This window comes from Coregonus clupeaformis, unplaced genomic scaffold (genome assembly GCF_020615455.1).
Source record: "Coregonus clupeaformis isolate EN_2021a unplaced genomic scaffold, ASM2061545v1 scaf0154, whole genome shotgun sequence".
NCBI lineage: Eukaryota > Metazoa > Chordata > Actinopteri > Salmoniformes > Salmonidae > Coregonus > Coregonus clupeaformis.
In genome coordinates, this window is record NW_025533609.1 from 85,001 (window position 1) to 110,100 (window position 25,100).

At 45.8% G+C, this 25,100-nt stretch overlaps 1 protein-coding gene across 1 annotated transcript in view; it reads right to left on the reverse strand.

Moving 5' to 3' along the window:
• LOC121571048 (glucosidase 2 subunit beta) overlaps positions 1-25,100 on the reverse strand; it is a 257,435-nt gene that overhangs the window by 6,272 nt on the left and 226,063 nt on the right. The gene's annotated exons all lie outside the window — the stretch shown is intronic.

Here is a 25,100-nt window from a genome sequence, read left to right on the forward strand (position 1 = left end):
AAATAGTGAACTTCAATGATTCAGTTGGTTGAAGTAACAGGGTTGTGGTCTTGATTGCAGTCCGTTTCTGAATAGGTCTACTGTGTTAAAGGGGCAATCAGCTGTTGAAACAATAACAAAGAGTTCTCTGTTTGGGTAAAAAGCTGAGGGATGGGGCTGGAGAAATGAAACCACTCTCAAATTCATAGACAGAGCTCAAGGACTGATCATCCATGATATCAAATGTATAGTTTCAGCCATGTTTTGAGGCTATACAGTGTTTGTTTACAATTACATTGTTTACAAACAAAGGACTAAAACAAGCTTCTATTTGGGGTTCTGATTGGGTACGGCAGTTGAACTGAGCTCATGAGGCATTTATAAGTGATATTAATCAAGAATCAACGGATACATATAATTAATTTATTAATCCAAAATGGATGTATCAACATGGATTGCCCCTTTAAGTGTAAGTCGCTTTGGACAAAAGAGAACACATACAAACATATGATTCTATATCTTCTCTGATGATTTTTCAGACATCAAACAGCATTTCACTATTAATATTAAATGTCAGACCTTGCTGATAATAATGACACAGAAAAGGAGATCGTTGTTGGATGATCACTGAGCGATAAATACAGAGAGAAAGCTCATTCCTGTCTAATAACACCCTCTACTCTCATCTGTCCTCATGACTTTTAAAGATTCTTTAGCCATGTCCGGATTGAGATACACGGACGGCGAGTCCTATCTTAAGGTCCCCTGAGTCCACTAGCTCCTTTGCCCGGCATCCATGCTTCCATATCAACATGCATGGCTTATTTAAGTTGTCTGAACAGGTCACACGGAGGTGAATCCACACCAGCGGAGGCTGGAGTCCTTTTCTTCTCTCCTATGTCATGTGGTTTTAGCACTCGTTTAGTGGCAGGGAACCTCAAATGGATTGCTGTCAGGGCCAGGGGACGCAGGTGACAGAGACAGTGTCAGGGCCAGGGGACAGAGACAGTGGTCCTCTGTAGCTCAGCTGGTAGAGCACGGCGCTTGTAACGCCAGGGTAGTGGGTTCGATCCCCGGGACCACCCATACGTAAAAATGTATGCGCACATGACTGGAAGTCGCTTTGGATAAAAGCGTCTGCTAAATGGCATATTATTATTTTATTATTACAGTGTCAGGGCCAGGGGACAGAGACAGTGTCAGGGCCAGGGGACAGAGACAGTGTCAGGGCCAGGGGACAAAGAGAGTGTCAGGGCCAGGGGACAGAGACAGTGTCAGGGCCAGGGGACAGAGACAGTGTCAGGGCCAGGGGACAGAGACAGTGTCAGGGCCAGGGGACAAAGAGAGTGTCAGGGCCAGGGGACAGAGACAGTGTCAGGGCCAGGGGACAAAGAGAGTGTCAGGGCCAGGGGACAGAGACAGTGTCAGGGCCAGGGGACAGAGACAGTGTCAGGGCCAGGGGACAAAGACAGTGTCAGGGCAAGGGGACAAAGACAGTGTCAGGGCCAGGGGACAGAGACAGTGTCAGGGCCAGGGGACAGAGACAGTGTCAGGGCAAGGGGACAGAGACAGTGTCAGGGCCAGGGGACAAAGAGAGTGTCAGGGCCAGGGGACAGAGACAGTGTCAGGGCCAGGGGACAGAGACAGTGTCAGGGCCAGGGGACAGAGACAGTGTCAGGGCAAGGGGACAGAGACAGTGTCAGGGCCAGGGGACAGAGACAGTGTCAGGGCAAGGGGACAGAGACAGTGTCAGGGCCAGGGGACAGAGACAGTGTCAGGGAAAGGGGACAGAGACAGTGTCAGGGCAAGGGGACACAGGGGGTGCTGGGCTCTTGCCACCAGTTGACCAGTGTGATCCCTACTGTACTCTCCCTTATGTCTCACATCCCCCCTCCCACCTCCCTCATCCCCCTGGTTCTGTCCCTCGCCTCGTCAGACCTCCATTCTCACCTCTCTCAGTACTATCCGCGCCCCAGGAGGCAGGAGAGGCCCTGTCAATTAGGCCCCAGTTATCACGGACACTTGCCCTACAGACTCCAGTCATCTAGGACTCACAGGAGTCTCCGGATGGAGCCGTATTGACAAACCACTCCTTGTAATGATACCTCAGTCAATTGACTGGCCGGTTCTATGGAGCTATCATACAGCCATGTGACATTCATCCACTGTGATGATCAATCTCTATCTCCTCTAAAGGGAACTCAATGTTCTCTGTCAGTTATTTTCTTCCATATTATTCAGTCTAGCATTCAGGGAGAAAACGCTCTTAGCCACGCGCAATCTGTTCCTTTTCAACTGCTTGCAAAGACATTTAAAAACGCTGGAATACATATTGTCCCCAGCTCTGTTACCTACCTGTTACTCTGTTACCTACCTGTTACTCTGTTACCTACAGTACATTTTACATTTACATTTTAGTCATTTAGCAGACACTCTTATCCAGAGCGACTTAAAGTTAGTGAGTGCATACATTATTTTTTTCTTCAGTACCTGTTACTCTGTCACCTACCTGTTACTCTGTTAAATACCTGTTACTCTGTTGTCCCGTATAGCTCAGTTGGTAGAGCATGGCGCTTGCAACGCCAGGGTTGTGGGTTCGATTCTCACGGGGGGCCAGTATGGAGAAGAAAAAAAAATGTGTGCACTCACTAACTGTAAATCGCTCTGGATAAGAGCGTCTGCTAAATGGCATATTATTATTTTATTATTACAGTGTCAGGGCCAGGGGACAGAGACAGTGTCAGGGCAAGGGGACAGAGACAGTGTCAGGGCCAGGGGACAGAGACAGTGTCAGGGCAAGGGGACAGAGACAGTGTCAGGGCCAGGGGACAGAGACAGTGTCAGGGCAAGGGGACAGAGACAGTGTCAGGGCCAGGGGACAGAGACAGTGTCAGGGCAAGGGGACAAAGACAGTGTCAGGGCCAGGGGACAGAGACAGTGTCAGGGCAAGGGGACAGAGACAGTGTCAGGGCCAGGGGACAGAGACAGTGTCAGGGCCAGGGGACAGAGACAGTGTCAGGGCAAGGGGACAGAGACAGTGTCAGGGCAAGGGGACAGAGACAGTGTCAGGGCCAGGGGACAGAGACAGTGTCAGGGCCAGGGGACAGAGACAGTGTCAGGGCCAGGGGACAGAGACAGTGTCAGGGCAAGGGGACAGAGACAGTGTCAGGGCAAGGGGACAGAGACAGTGTCAGGGCCAGGGGACAGAGACAGTGTCAGGGCCAGGGGACAGAGACAGTGTCAGGGCCAGGGGACAAAGACAGTGTCAGGGCCAGGGGACAGAGACAGTGTCAGGGCAAGGGGACAGAGACAGTGTCAGGGCCAGGGGACAGAGACAGTGTCAGGGGACAGAGACAGTGTCAGGGCCAGGGGACAGAGACAGTGTCAGGGCCAGGGGACAGAGACAGTGTCAGGGCCAGGGGACAGAGACAGTGTCAGGGCCAGGGGACAGAGACAGTGTCAGGGCAAGGGGACAGAGACAGTGTCAGGGCCAGGGGACAGAGACAGTGTCAGGGCCAGGGGACAGAGACAGTGTCAGGGCCAGGGGACAAAGAGAGTGTCAGGGCCAGGGGACAGAGACAGTGTCAGGGCCAGGGGACAGAGTATTATACCCCTTGAGATATAACTAATAATGTCTCTGTGTGTGAAATAGAGACATCCAAAGCTCCATCAGAAAGGGGAGGTATCATCTGTTTACACCATTTTAGTTGTGACCAGCTATATTTGGATTACAAAATAGTTTGTCACCCGTGAAAATAATGGCTTTCACTTTATTAGTCACCTATAGATAGTCACCTATAGATGATCCACAGATGGTCAAACTATCAACTAACTATTACTGTAATTCTATTGATATGGCAACAGCTTGCTAGGGTTAGGGTTAGAGCTAGGGTTAAGGTTAGGGTTAGGGTTAGAGTTAGGGTTAGGGTTAAGGTTAGGGGTAGGGTTAGAGTTAGGGTTAAGGTTAGGGGTAGGGTTAAGGTTAGGGTTAGAGTTAGGGTTAAGGTTAGGGGTAGAGTTAGGGTTAGGGGTAGAGTTAGGGTTAAGGTTAGGGGTAGAGTTAGGGTTAAGTTAGGGGTAGAGTTAGGGTTAGAGTTAGGGTTAAGGTTAGGGGTAGAGTTAGGGTTAAGGTTAGGGGTAGAGTTAGGGTTAAGGTTAGGGGTAGAGCTAGGGTTAAGGTTAGGGTTAGAGTTAGGGTTAAGGTTAGGGTTAGAGTTAGGGTTAGGGTTAGGGTTAGAGTTAGGGTTAAGGTTAGGGTTAGAGTTAGGGTTAAGGTTAAGGTTAGGGTTAGAGTTAGGGTTAGGGTTAGGGTTAGAGTTAGGGTTAAGGTTAGGGTTAGAGTTAGGGTTAAGGTTAGGGTTAGAGTTAGGGTTAGGGTTAGGGGTAGAGTTAGGGTTAAGGTTAGGGGTAGAGTTAGGGTTAAGGTTAGGGGTAGAGTTAGGGTTAAGGTTAGGGGTAGAGTTAGGGTTAGGGTTAGGGGTAGAGTTAGGGTTAAGGTTAGGGGTAGAGTTAGGGTTGAGGTTAGGGTTAGAGTTAGGGTTAAGGTTAGGGTTAGAGTTAGGGTTAAGGTTAGGGTTAGAGTTAGGGTTAGGGTTAGGGTTAGGGTTAGGGTTAGGGTTAGAGTTAGAGTTAAGGTTAGGGTTAGAGTTAGGGTTAAGGTTAGGGTTAGAGTTAGGGTTAAGGTTAGGGGTAGAGTTAGGGTTAGGGTTAGGGGTAGAGTTAGGGTTAAGGTTAGGAGTAGAGTTAGGGTTAAGGTTAGGGTTAGAGTTAAGGTTAAGGTTAGGGTTAGAGTTAGGGTTAAGGTTAGGGGTAGAGTTAGGGTTAAGGTTAGGGTTAGAGTTAGGGTTAAGGTTAGGGTTAGAGTTAGGGTTAAGGTTAGGGTTAGAGTTAGGGTTAAGGTTAGGGTTAGAGTTAGGGTTAAGGTTAGGGTTAGAGTTAGGGTTAAGGTTAGGGTTAAGGTTAGGGTTAGAGTTAGGGTTAAGGTTAGGGTTAGAGTTAGGGTTAAGGTTAGGGGTAGAGTTAAGGTTAGGGTTAGAGTTAGGGTTAAGGTTAGGGGTAGAGTTAGGGTTAAGGTTAGGGGTAGAGTTAGGGTTAAGGTTAGGGGTAGAGTTAGGGTTAAGGTTAGGGGTAGAGTTAGGGTTAAGGTTAGGGGTAGAGTTAGAGTTAGGGTTAAGGTTAGGGTTAGAGTTAGGGTTAAGGTTAGGGTTAGAGTTAGGGTTAAGGTTAGGGGTAGAGTTAGGGTTAAGGTTAGGGGTAGAGTTAGGGTTAAGGTTAGGGGTAGAGTTAGGGTTAAGGTTAGGGTTAGGGTTAGAGTTAGGGTTAGGGGTAGAGTTAGGGTTAAGGTTAGGGTTAGAGTTAGGGTTAAGGTTAGGGGTAGAGTTAGGGTTAAGGTTAGGGTTAGAGTTAGGGTTAAGGTTAGGGGTAGAGTTAGGGTTAAGGTTAGGGTTAGAGTTAGGGTTAAGGTTAGGGTTAGAGTTAGGGTTAAGGTTAGGGGTAGAGTTAGGGTTAAGGTTAACGCTAGGATTAGGGTTCAGTTTATGGAAAGATAAGGGTTAAGGTTAGGACTTAGTTGAACATCTAACAACAATCTATTTGAGACTAAAAATAAAGTGTTACCAAATAATGAATATCATGTTTTTAGTTGTGGCCAAACATATTGCAACTAATAGTGGTTTGGCAGGATTCCCCTTTGAAGACTATGAAGAGCTAGAGTGAGTTAATTAAATGAGTAACAGAGTTTTCATTTGGAGTAACAGTTTTCATTTAGAGTAACATAGTTTTCATTTAGAGTAACAGCGTTTTCATTTAGAGTAACATAGTTTTCATTTAGAGTAACAGAGTCTTCATTTAGTCTCCATTTTCTAATAATTGCGCCAACAGTGGTTGCCTTCTCACCAAGCTGCTTGCCTATTGTCCTGTAGCCCATCCCAGCCTTGTGCAGGTCTACAATTTTATCCCTGATGTCCTTACACAGCTCTCTGGTCTTGGCCATTGTGGAGAGGTTGGAGTCTGTTTGATTGAGTGTGTGGACAGGTGTCTTTTATACAGGTAACGAGTTCAAACAGGTGCAGTTAATACAGGTAATGAGTGGAGAACAGGAGGGCTTCTTAAAGAAAAACTAACAGGTCTGTGAGAGCCGGAATTCTTACTGGTTGGTAGGTGATCAAATACTTATGTTATGCAATAAAATGCAAATTAATTACTTAAAAATCATACAATGTGATTTTCTGGATTTTTGTTTTAGATTCCGTCTCTCACAGTTGAAGTGTACCTATGATAAAATTACAGACCTCTACATGCTTTGTAAGTAGGAAAACCTGCAAAATCAGCAGTGTATCAAATACTTGTTCTCCCCACTGTAGTTTTCATTTAGAGTAACATAGTTTTCATTTAGAGTAACAGGGTTTTCTTTTAGAGTAATAGAGTTAATAGAGAATATGAGAGAACCACTGGAATACATGCATCTTAATTGTTTAGCCTGCTAATACATCAGAACTCACTCAGTCGACCAAAACTGCCAATCAACTCAAGCTGCTGGAACATACGCACAGAGCAAAATGTTTTAATGAATATTGGCACAAAGTGGGCCTGGAATTCCCACATTGTTTAATTGATGTTTAAATCTAATCCTTATTAAGAATAATTAGCTTTCTAAAAAAGCTGATTAGCTTTCTCTTATTATAATAATGACTTGAGCTGATGATATAAGCTGCTCTTCTTTTTTAAATATGTGCTAGCCAGTGACTTCATCACGCCGCTAATCTGCATGCCTCTAGCGATAAATCCAGCAAAATCCACGCTAATCTCAGACAGAACTGAGAGCGGAGTTAGCCCCCCCCCCCCCGCCACACATCATCAACCTGTCAGAAGCAATGATCATTTAGACAACTCGACTTAACCCTGCAGATACGGGGTTGAGCCAAAAACGCAGGCGGAGGGGAAAAGAGGACCAGGACTTCAAGCCGGGAAACTTGAATGAACAAAAACCACGGGGGCGAAAATAAATGTAACGGCGCTATATTTTCTGGTTGGTTTTCCTCAAGTGGAATGAATATAGATTTTCTCATTTGCGTTGGGTGCTGTCTTTGAAACGTATCTAGTGTGTGTGTGTGTGTGTGTGTGTGTGTGTGTGTACTGTGTGTGTGTGTGTGTGTATGTGTGTGTACTGTGTGTGTTCATTAGAAAGTTTCAGTGAGACAATATTAGGGCACTATCGATGATCTCCCTCACGCATATAGCCATGGTGAGAGCACATGTTTTGGGATTTGTAGCATGCATTGTTAATGGTGCGTATCACACTCTTAAAAAATAGTTCCAAAGGGTTCTTTGTGCGGGGATAGGGTTCTACCAAGAACCTTTTTCATCTTAAGAACCCTTTTTGGAAGAAAATGTTATTTGATGATTCTTTGGAAGGCAAGAAGGGTTCTGCATGAACCTTTTATAATGTATTTTATTTATTATTATTATTATTTATTTATTAAAGGGGTTCATGTCCGGAAACTGAGATGGCCATTTCAAAATGTTGATTTTGTTGTCAATTAACAATTTCTTTGTGGATTTTGATGTGTGCTTGGGGTTATTGTCTCGCTGGAAGATCCACTTGCAGCCAAGTTTCAGCCTCCTGGCAGAGGCAACCAGGTTTTGGGCTAAAATGTCCTGGTACTGGGTAAAGTTAATGATGGCGTTGACCTTAACAAGGGCCCCAGGACCAGTGGATGCAACATAGCCCCATAACATCAAAGATCCACCACCACATATTACAGTAGGTATGGGGTTATTTTCTGCATATTTCTTTAAATCCAAAACCCACCACTGGTGTGTGGACAAAGAGCTCTATGTTCATGTCATCTGACCAAAGCACCGGTTCCACTCCAAGTGCCAATGCCGTTTAGCAAATTCCAGGCGTTTACATTTGTTGGATGACGTGAAAATAGAGATCTTTGTCCACGCACACCAGTGGTGGACAAGGTAATACACCCTGTTAGTAGTGGACAAGGTAATACAGCGATCCATGATTTGGATTTTGTTTACCTGTCTCCGAATGCTAACTTTTAACATTTAGTAATTTGGGTAAAGTATCGGGTGCTAATACATCAGTATACCACTACTACCACCAACCATAAAGGCACTGCTGCACTCCAGACTGTGACTGGCATTATGCATTATCGCATCCTTTCACATCATCATTTAATACATTGTCATTTTCCGGGCTGAGGCATGGGTAACCCCGGTGCATGAGCATTCTCTACTCATCTAACGACACCATTTTATTTTTATTTTCTAAAGAATCATGACCGTACAACAGCGGTACATTACCACTGATGACATACCTGTGTTGAGATAGTGTCATCTCCAATCTTCGCATTACCCTCCCCACTGGATAAGCAGGTGTAGAATCAACTCCTTCAACAGGCCTAGCATATTACTATAGACACTATACTGCCCCACAATCATCAAATGTCCCACACAAGCAGTTGGTGAGAGATGTTGGCTAACATGCTTGATCTAATATAACAGAAAATAGAACGACGGGGTCATTTTTCATCACCATTTCACTCCTATTCCCATTGAAGTGACACTTCCTGATGATTGTAGTCCCCCTGTAGCTCAGTTGGTAGAGCATGGCGTTTGCAACGCCAGGGTTCAATCAATCAATCAATTTTATTTTATATAGCCCTTCTTACATCAGCTAATATCTCGAAGTGCTGTACAGAAACCCAGCCTAAAACCCAAAACAGCTAGTAATGCAGGTGTAGAAGCACGGTGGCTAGGAAAAACTCCCTAGAAAGGCGAAAACCTAGGAAGAAACCTAGAGAGGAACCAGGCTATGAGGGGTGGCCAGTCCTCTTCTGGCTGTGCCGGGTGAAGATTATAACAGAACCATGCCAAGATGTTCAAAAATGTTCATAAGTGACAAGCATGGTCAAATAATAATCAGGAATAAATCTCAGTTGGCTTTTCATAGCCGATCATTAAGAGTTGAAAACAGCAGGTCTGGGACAGGTAGGGGTTCCATAACCGCAGGCAGAACAGTTTAAACTGGAATAGCAGCAAGGCCAGGCGGACTGGGGACAGCAAGGAGTCACCACGGCCGGTAGTCCCGACGTATGGTCCTAGGGCTCAGGTCTCTCAGTTGGCTTTTCATAGCCGATCATTAAGAGTTGAAAACAGCAGGTCTGGGACAGGTAGGGGTTTCGTAACCGCAGGCAGAACAGTTGAAACTGGAATAGCAGCAAGGCCAGGCGGACTGGGGACAGCAAGGTGTCATCATGCCCGGTAGTCCTGACGTATGGTCCTAGGGCTCAGGTTCTCAGAGAGAAAGAGAGAACGAGAGAATTAGAGAGAGCATACTTAAATTCACACAGGACACTAGATAAGACAGGAGAAGTACTCCAGGTATAACCAACTAACCCCAGCCCCCCGACACATAAACTACTGCAGCATAAATACTGGAGGCTGAGACAGGAGCGGTCCGGAGACACTGTGGCCCCATCCGAAGAAACCCCGGACAGGGCCAAACAGGAAGGATATAACCCCACCCACTCTGCCAAAGCACAGCCCCCGCACCACTAGAGGGATATCCTCAACCACCAACTTACAATCCTGAGACAAGGCCGAGTATAGCCCACAGAGGTCTCCACCACAGCACAAACCAAGGGGGGGGCGCCAACCCAGACAGGAAGATCACGTCAGTAACTCAACCCACTCAAGTGACGCACCCCTCCCAGGGGACGGCATGAAAGAGCACCAGCAAGCCAGTGACTCAGCCCCTGCAACAGGGTTAGAGGCAGAGAACCCCAGTGGAGAGGGGAACCGGCCCGGCAGAGACAGCAAGGGCTGTTCGTTGCTCCAGAGCCTTTCCGTTCACCTTCACACTCCTGGGCCAGACTACACTCAATCATATGACCTACTGAAGAGATAAGTCTTCAGTAAAGACTTAAAGGTTGAGACCGAGTCTGCGTCTCTCACATGGGTAGGCAGACTGTTCCATAAAAATGGAGATCTATAGGAGAAAGCCCTGCCTCCCGCTGTTTGCTTAGAAATTCTAGGGACAATTAGGAGGCCTGCGTCTTGCGACCGTAGCGTACGTATTGGTATGTACGGCAGGACCAACTCGGAAAGATAGGTAGGTGCAAGCCCATGTAACGCTTTATAGGTTAACAGTAAAACCTTGAAATCAGCCCTTGCCTTAACAGGAAGCCAGTGTAGGGAAGCTAGCACTGGAGTAATATGATCAAATTTCTTGGTTCTAGTCAGGATTCTAGCAGCCGTATTTAGCACTAACTGAAGTTTATTTAGTGCTTTATCCGGGTAGCCGGAAAATAGAGCATTGCAGTAGTCTAACCTAGAAGTAACAAATGCATGGATTAATTTTTCTGCATCATATTTGGACAGAAAATTTCTAATTTTTGCAATGTTACGTAGATGGAAAAAAGCTGTCCTTGAAACAGTCTTGATATGTTCGTCAAAAAGAGAGATCAGGGTCAAGAGTAACGCCGAGGTCCTTCACAGTTTTATTTGAGACGACTTTACAACCATCAAGATGAATTGTCAGATTTAACAGAAGATCTCTTTGTTTCTTGGGACCTAGAACAAGCATCTCTGTTTTGTCCGAGTTTAAAAGTAAAAAAGTTTTCAGCCATCCACTTCCTTATGTCTGAAACACAGGCTTCTAGCGAGGGCAATTTTGGGGCTTCACCATGTTTCATTGAAATGTACAGCTGTGTGTCATCCGCATAGCAGTGAAAGTTAACATTATGTTTTCGAATAACATCCCCAAGAGGTAAAATATATAGTGAAAACAATAGTGGTCCTAAAACGGAACCTTGAGGAACACCGAAATGTACAGTTGATTTGTCGGAGGACAGACCATTTACAGAGACAAACTGATATCTTTCCGACAGGTAAGATCTAAACCAGGCCAGAGCTTGTCCGTGTAGACCAATTTGGGTTTCCAGTCTCTCCAAAAGAATGTGGTGATCGATGGTGTCAAAGGCAGCACTAAGGTCTAGTAGCACGAGGACAGATGCAGAGCCTCGGTCTGACGCCATTAAAAGGTCATTTACCACCTTCACAAGTGCAGTCTCAGTGCTATGATGGGGTCTAAAACCAGACTGAAGCATTTCGTATACATTGTTTGTCTTCAGAAAGGCAGTGAGTTGCTGCGCAACAGCTTTTTCTAAAATTTTTGAGAGGAATGGAAGATTCGATATAGGCCGATAGTTTTTTATATTTTCCGGGTCAAGGTTTGGCTTTTTCAAGAGAGGCTTTATCACTGCCACTTTTAGTGAGTTTGGTACACATCCGGTGGATAGAGAGCTGTTTATTATGTTCAACATAGGAGGGCCAAGCACAGGAAGCAGCTCCTTCAGCAGTTTAGTAGGAATAGGATCCAGTATGCAGCTTGAAGGTTTAGAGGCCATGATTATTTTCATCATTGTGTCAGGAGATATAGTACTAAAACACTTAAGTGTCTCTCCCGATCCCAGGCCCTCGCAGAGCTGTGCAGATCCAGGACAGCTAAGCCCCTGGAGGAATACGCAGATTCAAAGAGGAGTCCGTAATTTGCTTTCTAATGGTCATGATCTTTTCCTCAAAGAAGTTCATGAATTTATTACTGCTGAAGTGAAAGCCATCCTCTCTTGGGGAATGCTGCTTTTTAGTTAGCTTTGCAACAGTATCAAAAAGAAATTTTGGATTATTCTTATTTTCCTCGATTAAGTTGGAAAAGTAGGATGATCGAGCAGCAGTGAGGGCTCTTCGGTACTGCACGGTACTGTCTTTCCAAGCTAGTCGGAAGACTTCCAGTTTGGTGTGGCGCCATTTCCGTTCCAATTTCCTGGAAGCTTGCTTCAAAGCTCGGGTATTTTCTGTATACCAGGGAGCTAGTTTCTTATGACAAATGTTTTTCGTTTTTAGGGGTGCAACTGCATCTAGGGTATTGCGCAAGGTTAAATTGAGTTCCTCAGTTAAGTGGTTAACTGATTTTTGTCCTCTGACGTCCTTGGGTAGGCAGAAGGAGTCTGGAAGGGCATCAAGGAATTTTTGTGTTGTCTGAGAATTTATAGCACGACTTTTGATGCTCCTTGGTTGGGGTCTGAGCAGATTATTTGTTGCGATTGCAAACGTAATAAAATGGTGGTCCGATAGTCCAGGATTTTGTGGAAAAACATTAAGATCTACAACATTTATTCCATGGGACAAAACTAGGTCCAGAGTATGACTGTGGCAGTGAGTAGGTCCAGAGACATGTTGGACAAAACCCACTGAGTCGATGATGGCTCGAAAGACTTTTGGAGTGGGTCTGTGGACTTCTCCATGTGAATATTAAAATCACCAAAAATTAGAATATGATCTGCTATGACTACAAGGTCTGATAGGAATTCAGGAAACTCAGAGAGGAACGCTGTATATGGCCCAGGAGGCCTGTAAACAGTAGCTATAAAAAGTGATTGAGTAGGCTGCATAGATTTCATGACTAGAAGCTCAAAAGATGAAAAACGCCATTTTTTTTTTGTAAATTGAAATTTGCTATCGTAAATGTTAGCAACACCTCCGCCTTTGCGGGATGCACGGGAATATGGTCACTAGTGTAACCAGGAGGTGAGGCCTCATTTAACACAGCAAATTCATCAGGCTTAAGCCATGTTTCAGTCAGGCCAATCACATCAAGATTATGATCAGTGATTAGTTCATTGACTATGACTGCCTTTGAAGTGAGGGATCTAACATTAAGTAACCCTATTTTGAGATGTGAGGTATCACGATCTCTTTCAATAATGGCAGGAATGGAGGAGGTCTTTATCCTAATAAGATTGCTAGGGTGAACACCGCCATGTTTAGTTTTGCCCAACCTAGGTCGAGGCACAGACACAGTCTCAATGGGTATGGCTGAGCTGACTACACTGACTATGCTATTGGCAGACTCCACTAAGCTGGCAGGTTGGCTAACAGCCTGCTGCCTGGCCTGCACCCTATTTCACTGTGGGGCTAGAGGAGTTAGAGCCCTATCTATGTTGGTAGATAAGAGGAGAGCACCCCTCCAGCTAGGATGGAGTCCGTCACTCCTCAGCAGGTCAGGCTTGGTCCTGTTTGTGGGTGAGTCCCAGAAAGAGGGCCAATTATCCACAAATGTTATCTTTTGGGAGGGGCAGAAAACAGTTTTCAACCAGCGATTGAGTGCTGAGACTCTGCTGTAGAGCTCGTCACTCCCCTAACTGGGAGGGGGGCCAGAGACAATTACTCGATGCCGACACATCTTTCTAGCCGATTTACACGCTGAAGCTATGTTGCACTTGGTGACCTCTGACTGTTTCATCCTAACATCGTTGGTGCCGACGTGGATAACAATATCTCTATACTCTCTACACTCGCCAGTTTTAGCTTTAGCCAGCACCATCTTTAGATTAGCCTTAACGTCGGTAGCCCTGCCCCCTGGTAAACAGTGTATGATCGCTGGGTGATTCGTTTTAAGTCTAATACTGCGGGTAATGGAGTCGCCAATGACTAGGGTTTTCAATTTGTCAGAGCTAATGGTGGGAGCCTTCGGCGTCTCAGACCCCGTAACGGGAGGAGTAGAGACAAGAGAAGACTCAGACTCAGACTCCGACTCGCTACATAATGGGGAAAACATACTGGTCCCCCCGTGGGGACCAGTACTGGTCCCCCCGTGGGGAACGAACCCACAACCCATAATGGGTTGTGGGTTCGTTCCCCACGGGGGGACCAGTATGAAAAAATAAATAATAATACTAATAATAATGTATGCACTCACTAACTGTAAGTCACTCTGGATAAGAGCGTCTGCTAAATGACTAAAATGTAAAAAATGTCATACTAAAGGTTTGAGTATGGACTGCATCTTTAGGTAGACTACCATGGCGACCAACAGAACCGGACCAGAAGTAATTATCCAATAGTAGTGCTCCAAATCACTTTAACGTTTATTCAGCCTTTATTGACTACATGAAGAGAATGAAATTGTAGTCCTGGTTCTTTGTTGCAGGTGGGATGTGTGCAATGTGCCGGAGCGTTTCTGGGGTTTTGTGCCTTCATTTAGTTTAGCTTTAAGTTGACATTCAGTACGTTGGACCTGTGAACGTCAGTTAAAGGTGTCACTTTCAAAACACACAGTTGGTTGGACCTGTGAACGTCAGTTAAAGGGGTGACTTTCAAAACACATTCTGTTTTGTACACATTACACAGACACACACGCACGCTTACGGACTTGAGCAAAACAAATCAACACCTCCCAGCAGATATTAATCCAGAGATGTCAAATCTAAATCAGTATTCTGTTAACAGCTCACTCGTGCCTCATTAACGGAGGGTCTCCACGTTACCATGGCTACACAGAGGAAAGGGCATGGGGGGGGTCCACCCCCCCACCCCACCCCATCAGTCTCTCTGTCAACTCAGACAAACAAGGACCATTACCCGAGGCCTTGACTGGCAGATGGGGGGGAAGAGGGAGGGAGCTGGGGGACTGACTCGAGTATCAACATGGTGGAATGAATAACCTTTAAATACAACCCATACAGCGTGGCTGAACACAACCACCACGTTATTGTAGAACTACCTGGTTGTCTGTCAGTGGGCTGAATACAACCACCACGTTATTGTAGAACTACCTGGTTGTCTGTCAGTGGGCTGAACACAACCACCACGTTATTGTAGAACTACCTGGTTGTCTGTCAGTGGGCTGAACACAACCACCACGTTATTGTAGAACAACCTGGTTGTCTGTCAGTGGGCTGAACACAACCACCACGTTATTGTAGAACAACCTGGTTGTCTGTCAGTGGGCTGAACACAACCACCACGTTATTGTAGAACAACCTGGTTGTCTGTCAGTGGGCTGAATACAACCACCACGTTATTGTAGAACAACCTGGTTGTCTGTCAGTGGGCTGAATACAACCACCACGTTATTGTAGAACTACCTGCTTGTCTGTCAGTGGGCTGTATAATGCAGTGCGGAGCTGGAGTGTTGGGCATTAAGTGGCTGCCATGTTCCCAGGTAAGAGGCCATCTCGCTAATGGCACTCCAACGAACGCCCTTGGCAGTTTGAAAACGAGCCCATTAAGTAGGAACACTTTAATGTATAATTATGCTGCCGACGCCACTCTGTGGGTTAAATCATTACGCCTGAGACAAAAAAAAAAAAAAAACCCTGAATCAAACCTTCTCAAAAGCCTATCAAAACTATTAAGGAATGGAGATTGCCTTTGATATGAACACATGAAAGGCGGTTGCAGTGGAGTCGTTAAGCGATGGCATTGGGACGGCGGCGACAGGTAAACAAAAAAACTACAGAAAGCAGGACACTGTCTGCATCCCAAATGGCACCCTATTCCCTATGTAGTGCACTACTTTAGACCAGAGAATGGTACCCTATTCCCTATGTAGTGCACTACTTTAGACCAGAGAATGGTACCCTATTCCCTATGTAGTGCACTACTTTAGACCAGAGAATGGCACCCTATTCCCTATGTAGTGCACTACTTTAGACCAGAGAATGGTACCCTATTCCCTATATAGTGCACTACTTTAGACCAGAGAATGGTACCCTATTCCCTATATAGTGCACTACTTTAGACCAGAGAATGGTACCCTATTCCCTATATAGTGCACTACTTTAGACCAGAGAATGGTACCCTATTCCCTATATAGTGCACTACTTTAGACCAGAGAATGGTACCCTATTCCCTATGTAGTGCACTACTTTAGACCAGAGAATGGCACCCTATTCCCTATGTAGTGCACTACTTTAGACCAGAGAATGGCACCCTATTCCCTATGTAGTGCACTACTTTAGACCAGAGAATGGCACCCTATTCCCTATGTAGTGCACTACTTTAGACCAGAGAAAGGCACCCTGTTCCCTATGTAGTGCACTACTTTAGACCAGAGAATGGTACCCTATTCCCTATGTAGTGCACTACTTTAGACCAGAGAATTGTACCCTATTCCCTATGTAGTGCACTACTTTAGACCAGAGAATGGCACCCTATTCCCTATATAGTGCACTACTTTAGACCAGAGAATGGTACCCTATTCCCTATGTAGTGCACTACTTTAGACCAGAGAATGGTACCCTATTCCCTATGTAGTGCACTACTTTTGGACAGGGCACACAGGGCTCTGGTAAAAAAATGTGTGCACTATATACAGGAATAGGGTACCATTTGGTACAGCCACTGAGTGCTAACATCACTCCTCCTCCTGGCATAATATGCGTTGGGTGCCAGGGTCTCATTTTTAAAGGTCGACTCAAGTCAAGGCACTGATACTCCTGTGTGTAAGACAACGTCCTTAGAGGATGTTCCTTCTCTCAAAACACCCAAACCCTTCGAAATGAATGATACATACGTCGTCACGGTGAACACCGGCCCAATGAAGCACTCTCCTATTTGACAGTATTTTAACAGTATTTTTGACACCACAGTTTAGAGCCGGAACCCAACCTTGGCTCGTCATTATTATTACTTGGAATAATAATCAGTTGCTAAAATATTTAATGAGTATGGAATTGGTAGCTATGCAACTGATAAAACCCCCCACTACCAAGTATGTAGTGTCAGTCAACGATGTAACGTAAAAGCAGCATGTACATAGAGATCCCATTCCAAACCGTCCATGCTGAGAGAAGGATTAAAGATGTCTACTCTGACCCCTCTCCTTCACTTCCCTCTGATATCCAGTACAAAGGATTGCCAGATTAAAGAGCATCAAAAGCTCCAAACGTGACAATGGTACTCTTTCAATAAACAGCCAAAAAGAGAAGATACCTTGACAGAAACTGTTTGAGGATTAGAGACCTGTCACAAATGTCAAATTATTCATTTTCCTACTTCTATTCACCTCGGTCAACTCATAATTATTTAAAGTGCACAGTCTTCTAAGAACTGTGTAGAGAATGTGATACTTATAGCTATGTCACGCCCTGGCTCTGGGGACTCTTAAATGTTGAGCCAGGGTGTGGAGTTGTTATGTTTAGTTTTCTATGGGTTTTGTTCTAGATCGTTTATTTTATATGTTGGCCAGGGTGGTTCCCAATCAGAGACAGCTGTAGCTCGTTGTCTCTGATTGGGGTCAATACTTAGGCAGCCTTTTGGCATTTTAGTTTTGTGGGATCTTGTTCCGTATGGTTTGTTGTATTACCTAGGACTTCACGTATCGTTTTGTTGCTTTTGTTCGTGTTGTGTACACTTCAATAAAGTATGTAGGCCTATCACGCTGCGCCTTGGTCCGCTTCTCAGAACGATCGTGACAGAAGATCCCACCATCAGAGGACCAAGCAGCGTGCCAAACAGGAGAAGTTGGCGATGTCCCAGGTGGGCGAATGGTGGTCTTGGGAGGACATATTTGCGGGCAGAGGGCCATGGGCAGGAGTAAAGGCCCAGGCAGGAGAGGAGAAACGGCGCCAACCGTGCCGACGACGGACACGCGAGAGGCAACCCCAAGTAATTTTTTTGGGGGGGGGGGGCACACGGCGTGGACGACGTGGCTGCTGGAGGCAGCTACAGGGCGCATCGGCGATCTAGGAGAGGAGGCCATCAGGTTTGGGGGGCTGGAAGGGTGGTTGGCGGAGCCTAGAGGTAGAGCAGAGCCAACTCCCCGTACTCAGGCTAGGCAGCGTGAGACTGGGCAGGTTCCGTGTATTGCGGAGCCACGTACTGTGCCGCGAGTGTTCCGGCACAGTCCTGTACGTCCTGTGCTAGCACCACGCACGTGTTGTGCTAAGGTGGGCATGCAGCCAGGATGGAGTGTGCCGGCTCAACGCTCGTGGCCTCCAGTACCCCTCCTCGGTCCCGGATATCCTGCGCCAGTGCCACGTGCTGTAGTGCCAGTACGAGTGCACAGCCCTGTACGTCCTGTGCTGATGCCTCACACAGAGTGTGTGGAAATAGGCATTCAGCCAGGACGGGTTGTGTCAGCTCTCCGCTCCAGACCTCCAGTCCGTCTCCACAGTCCAGCCCAGCCTGTTCCTGGCCCTCGCACAAAGCCTGTGGTGCGCGTCGCCAGCCCGGTCCGGCCCGTTCCTGTCCCTCGCACCAAGCCTGTGGTGCGCATCGCCAGCCCGGTCCGGCCTGTTCCTGTCCCTCGCACCAAGCCTGTGGTGCGCGTCGCCAGCCCGGTCCGGCCTGTTCCTGTCCCTCGCACCAAGACTGTGGTGCGCGTCGTCAGCCCGGTCTGGCCCGTTCCTGCTCCCCGCACCAAGCCAGTGGTGCGCGTCGTCAGTCCGGCATGGTCCGTGCCTGTTCCACCGGTGCCTGGCCCGGCACCGGTCAGCTGCTCCACTCCGGAGCCAGAGCAATCCGCTCCACCGGTGTCCAGTCCAGCTCCGGCCAGCGGGGCCAGACCAGACCAGGGGCGCTACGGGGGGGGGCAGAGGGAGAGTGGTGGTCACGCCCGGAGCCGGATCCGCCCACCCGTTCCCTCCCCTGTTATGTTTGGTTGGCGCGGTCGCAGTCCGCGCCTTTGGGGGGGGGTACTGTCACGCCCTGGCTCTGGGGACTCTTAAATGTTGAGCCAGGGTGTGGAGTTATGTTTAGTTTTCTATGGGTTTTGTTCTAGATCGTTTATTTCTATGTTGGCCAGGGTGGTTCCCAATCAGAGACAGCTGTAGCTCGTTGTCTGTGATTGGGGACCATACTTAGGCAGCCTTTTGGCATTTTAGTTTTGTGGGATCTTGTTCCGTATGGTTTGTTGTATTACCTAGGACTTCACGTATCGTTTTGTTGTTTTTGTTCGTGTTGTGTACACTTCAATAAAGAATGTACGCCTATCACGCTGCGCCTTGGTCCGCTTCTCATAACGATCGTGACAAGCTAACTGAGTTTCAGTGATCCCCATCATAATTACTCTAGCTAGGACTGATTCAAATGCGTAGCATCCACCCAGCTTCCTTATAACCATTTTGGTGAGTGCATTTGCAAATACACAGAGTATACAAAACATTATAAACACCTGCTCTTTCCATGACATAGACTGACCAGGTGAATCCAGGTGAAAGCTATGATCCATTATTGATGTCACTTGTTAAATCCACTTCAATCAGTGTAGATGATAGGGTGGAGACAGGTTAAATAAGGAGCTTTAAGGCTTGAGACAATTGAGACATGGATTGTGTATGTGTGCCATTCAGAGGGTGAATGGGCAAGACAAAATATTTTTACGTGCCTTTGAACGGGGTATGGTAGTAGGTGCCAGGCACACCGGTTTGTGTCAAGAACTGCAACGCTGTTGGGTTTTTCACACTCAACATTTTCCCGTGTCTATCAAGAATGGTCCACCACCCAAAGGACACCCAGCCAACTTGACAGATCTGTGGGAAGCATTGGAGTCAACATGGGCCAGCATCCCCGCGGAACGCTTTCGACAGTTTGTAAAGTCCAATGCCCCCGACGAATTGAGGCTGTTCCGAGGGCAAAATATTAGGAAGGTGTCCCTAATGTTTGGTATACTCAGTGTACATATATGTACAACACAATTCATCATTATTGTCCTTCAAACATAACAACACCGAAACCTTCAGCATCTCACTAATCTCTTATCGTCCAAAGCTAAAATGTACAGCGCCGTTCTCAAATCTTCTACAGTTATGGGCATTTTGCCTGGAATCCCTTGTAACCCTCTGAAGTTGTAATAGATTTAATATAATCCTTTACAGCTCCCTTGTGATTGGCATTGCCCACAAAATGGCCACCCATTGTGATAATTACCCACTTCCCCACTGTTTACACATGCACCACTACTGCTGAAAAAAACTGCAAATGAACAGTAATTCATCTTAAAGGAGAAGGGATGGGATACATTTTCTGTCAAGAACGTCTCTCTTTTAGTACTTTTAAAAAGGCACTTGGGGGGTTTCCAGCGCCTCTCGTGAGGCATCAACTATTATTGATGAAATGAACACATTTCCATATTACCATGGCCACAGAAGTGGAGTCTCTCTCTCTGGCCCGTCCCCTATAAATTAGCCTCAGCTGGATCGTTCAGTTCAGTTCACCCCCCCCCCCCTCGCAGGGCTGTCATCGCTCCGGGGCGTTCATATTTTAGGACAACTGCTGCGCTCACTCCTGAGGGCAGGTGGTAATTCCTCTGAAAACACCTCCTATGAGAGGCCTTTGTTCATACTATATAAGCCTATAGGTCTGCACAGTGATCATAGCTCATAGGATTTGATTTATTTGGGGCGTTAAACAATTGAAAAGTACAAACAAAGCCAAGGGGATCACATCACTCAAGCATTTAACAACAAAAGGTTATCAAAAGGCTAAACGTAGTTTTTATGCTCTGTTTGCTTATACCAAGCTTATACCGTTGTACGTTTGTACACTGGCAGTACTCGATTGAAGGCAGATTTAGATCTTCCTAGTGACCAGAACATCCCACTCTCCATGGGGCTTACTGTCGTAGACTGGCTGGATGCTGCATGCTGCATTCGCAGCGGGTATGCCGCGCTTGTTCTCCGTGGTCTCAATGTTGCTAGGCTACCTCCCTTCTCTGTTTTTTGTTTGAAAATCTAAGCGGTTCAAGGGAGACCTGTGGGTTTGAACACTGAGTAACGTGAACCTGCAAAGGCAACTGACAGTCCTAAATAGGCTTTCGTTTGCTTTCACAATATGCCTTTTCTTTCTCCCTGACTCTGTAGCATAACAGCAATATGTCTGCTGCATGCGGCATCTCCCACCATCACAATCCTCCCCATACAACGATAGACGAATGTCTTTCAATCAGTATATGTTTTTTTCCCACAGCATTTCAATTTGAGTTAGCATTGTGGTGGCACTAATGTTCTCTATGTTGAGTTATACACTTTCCCTTGTTATTTATTAAATCATTTCACTACTCTGCCAAGCATTGCAAGTCTATAGAAGCAGCAGAGAAAATCTACTTAATCGGAATTACTATGGAAGTACTATGGAAGTACTATGGAAGTACTATGGAATTACTATGGAAGTACTATGAAAGTACTATGGAAGTACTATGGAAGTACTATGGAAGTACTATGGAATTACTATGGAAGTACTATGGAAGTACTATGGAATTACTATGGAAGTACTATGGAATTACTATGAAAGTACTATGAAAGTACTATGGAATTACTATGAAAGTACTATGAAAGTACTATGGAAGTACTATGGAATTACTATGGAAGTACTATGGAAGTACTATGGAAGTACTATGGAAGTACTATGGAATTACTATGGAATTACTATGGAAGTACTATGGAATTACTATAGAAGTACTATGGAATTACTATGGAAGTACTATGGAATTACTATGGAAGTACTATGGAAGTACTATGGAATTACTATGGAAGTACTATGGAATTACTATGGAAGTACTATGGAATTACTATGAAAGTACTATGAAAGTACTATGGAATTACTATGAAAGTACTATGAAAGTACTATGGAATTACTATGCCTATTCTGTTTCTTCTTTCCCTAGTGAGATATTTGTGAGGTGAGGGCAGTGGAGGGTAGGTCCCTAAATGGAAGGTAAGCGGCCGTACGATGCTGAACACTATAGTGAACTATTAACAGAACATACAAAGAAATACAAATCGGACCAGATCAACCTATAGTTAACCAGGCAGTTAACCAGATAGTTAACCAGATCAGCCTATAGTTAACCAGACAGTTAACCAGATAGTTAACCAGATCAGCCTATAGTTAACCAGATAGTTAACCAGATCAGCCTACAGTTAACCAGATAGTTAACCAGATCAGCCTACAGTTAACCAGATAGTCAACCAGATAGTTAAGCAGATCAGCCTATAGTTAACCAGATCAGCCTACAGTTAACCAGATAGTTAACCAGATAGTTAACCAGATCAGCCTACAGTTAACCAGATCAGCCTACAGTTAACCATATCGTTAACCAGATAGTTAACCAGATAGTTAACCAGATCAGCCTATAGTTAACCAGATAAGCCTATAGTTAACCAGACAGTTAACCAGATAGTTAACCATATCAGCCTATAGTTAACCAGATAGTTAACCAGATCAGGCTATAGTTGACCAGATAGTTAACCAGATCAGCATACAGTTAACCAGACAGTTAACCAGATCAGCCTATAGTTAACCAGATCAGGCTATAGTTAACCAGACAGTTAACCAGATCAGCCTATAGTTAACAGCAGGACTTTTTATAGGCTGTTCTGCTCTATGTATTTCTTTGTCTATGTGTTCTGTTAATAGTTCCCTATAGTGTTCTGCATCGTACGGGCCGCTTACTTGTTATCTTTCTAGTGAGATATTGGACACGATCCAAGGGTGACATTGTGGGCTCCCAAGGTTAATGGGTGAACGGGCAAGCTGCTCGCCGGCCTGCTCGCAATTCTAAAGCCGCTTGTTCTGTCCCCTGATTTGCTGTGAGCGATGACACCGCGTCTGCAGAGAGTGTTTTTACCCTGCGCCCTGGGGGAGGCTCCTTGAACCCTATGGGGTGGCACACTGCGACCCTGTGAACCAGGCGCGTGGCCACCTGATTTCCCCTGAGCCCTGGCTCTGTGACCCGCCGACCCCTGCCTCTCTTTCAGCCCCATATAAATGCCCCCCCCTCATTCAGAGAGACAACAGATAATTATCCAGCTAAGGGATGAGGAGTGCTAGTCCAGCGAGTAGCCCCCGCCATGCTACTTTACATCAATGGATTTAGATCTTTGTTTCGTCTGGGCTATGATGTTGAATGATGTCTGTTTTGTCCTACTTCGTAACGTCAATGTATCTGGATTGTTAGATTGTCATTGGGAAACAGGTTTTCAGTACTTCATGAATGAATTAGTTTTGTTGCCGCTATTTTCAATGTACAGTACAGAATTGGGGTCTTTTGTGTTCAGTGTCCTTAAAGCTATGTTTAGCCCCGCCCACTGTTCCATATCAGCGTATGTGGAGCCATTTTCCCTGTGTTGTTTACATTTTACTCATTTAGCAGACGCTCTTATCCAGAGCGACTTACAGTTAGTGAGTGCATACCATTTTGTAAATCTTTTTTAAAAATAAATCTTTTTTTTATACTGCCCCCCCGTGGGAATCGAACCCACAACCCTGGCGTTGCAAACGCCATGCTCTACCAACTGAGCTACATCCCTGCCGGCCATTCCCTACCCTGGACGACACTGGGCCAATTGTGCGCCGCCCCATGGGTCTCCCGGTCGCGGCCGGCTACGACAGAGCCTGGATTCCATGGGGCCATAAAGGCATATATTAATATTTTAACTGCTCTTCTGCTCATGGCGAAAGGTTATTATGGCCCCATGCAGGTTAAAGTGTTCTGTTGTTGTTAAGCTACCGAGCAAATGGCTTCTCCATGCAAGAAGCAAATGGCTTCTTCAGCTAGCCAGAAGTCATGGCGTGTACTGCTACCACATCACGTTTCCCTCCCAACTGAAACAGATAGATACTGCTACCACATCACGTTTCCCTCCCAACTGAAACAGATAGATACTGCTACCACATCACGTTTCCCTCCCAACTGAAACAGATAGATACTGCTACCACATCACGTTTCCCTCCCAACTGAAACAGATAGATACTGCTACCACATCACGTTTCCCTCCCAACTGAAACAGATAGATACTGCTACCACATCACGTTTCCCTCCCAACTGAAACAGATAGATACTGCTACCACATCACGTTTCCCTCCCAACTGAAAGAGATAGATTCTGCTACCACATCACTTTTCCCTCCCAACTGAAAGAGAAAGTTCTGCTACCACATCACGTTTCCATCCCAACTGAAAGAGATAGATTCTGCTACCACATCATGTTTCCCTTCCAACTGAAACAGATAGATACTGCTACCACATCACGTTTCCCTCTCAACTGAAACAGATAGATACTGCTACCACATCACGTTTCCCTCCCAACTGAAACAGATAGATACTGCTACCACATCATGTTTCCCTCCCAACTGAAACAGACAGATACTTCTACCACATCACGTTTCCCTCCCAACTGAAACAAATAGATACTGCTACCACATCACGTTTCCCTCCCAACTGAAACAGATAGATACTGCGACCACATCACGTTTACCTCCCAACTGAAACAGATAGATACTGCTACCACATCACGTTTCCCTCCCAACTGAAAGAGATAGATTCTGCTACCACATCACTTTTCCCTCCCAACTGAAAGAGAAAGTTCTGCTACCACATCACGTTTCCCTCCCAACTGAAAGAGATAGATTCTGCTACCACATCACGTTTCCATCCCAACTGAAAGAGATAGATTCTGCTACCACATCATGTTTCCCTCCCAACTGAAACAGATAGATACTGCTACCACATCACGTTTCCCTCTCAACTGAAACAGATAGATACTGCTACCACATCACGTTTCCCTCCCAACTGAAACAGATAGATACTGCTACCACATCACGTTTCCCTCCAAACTGAAACAGACAGATACTGCTACCACATCACGTTTCCCTCCCAACTGAAACAGATAGATACTGCTACCACATCACGGTTCCCTCCCAAATGAAACAGATAGATACTGCTACCAAATCACGTTTCCCTCCCAACTGAAACAGATAGATACTGCTACCACATCATGTTTCCCTCCCAACTGAAACAGATAGATACTGCTACCACATCACGTTTCCCTCCCAACTGAAAGAGATAGATACTGCTACCACATCACATTTCCCTCCCAACTGAAACAGATAGATACTGCTACCACATCACGTTTCCCTCTCAACTGAAACAGATAGATACTGCTACCACATCACGTTTCCCTCCCAACTGAAACAGATAGATACTGCTACCACATCATGTTTCCCTCCCAACTGAAACAGACAGATACTTCTACCACATCACGTTTCCCTCCCAACTGAAACAGATGGATACTGCTACCACATCACTTTTCTCTCCCAACTGAAAGACAAAGTTCTGCTACCACATCACGTTTCCCTCCCAACTGAAAGAGATAGATTCTGCTACCACATCACGTTTCCATCCCAACTGAAAGAGATAGATTCTGCTACCACATCATGTTTCCCTCCCAACTGAAACAGATAGATACTGCTACCACATCACGTTTCCCTCTCAACTGAAACAGATAGATACTGCTACCACATCACGTTTCCCTCCCAACTGAA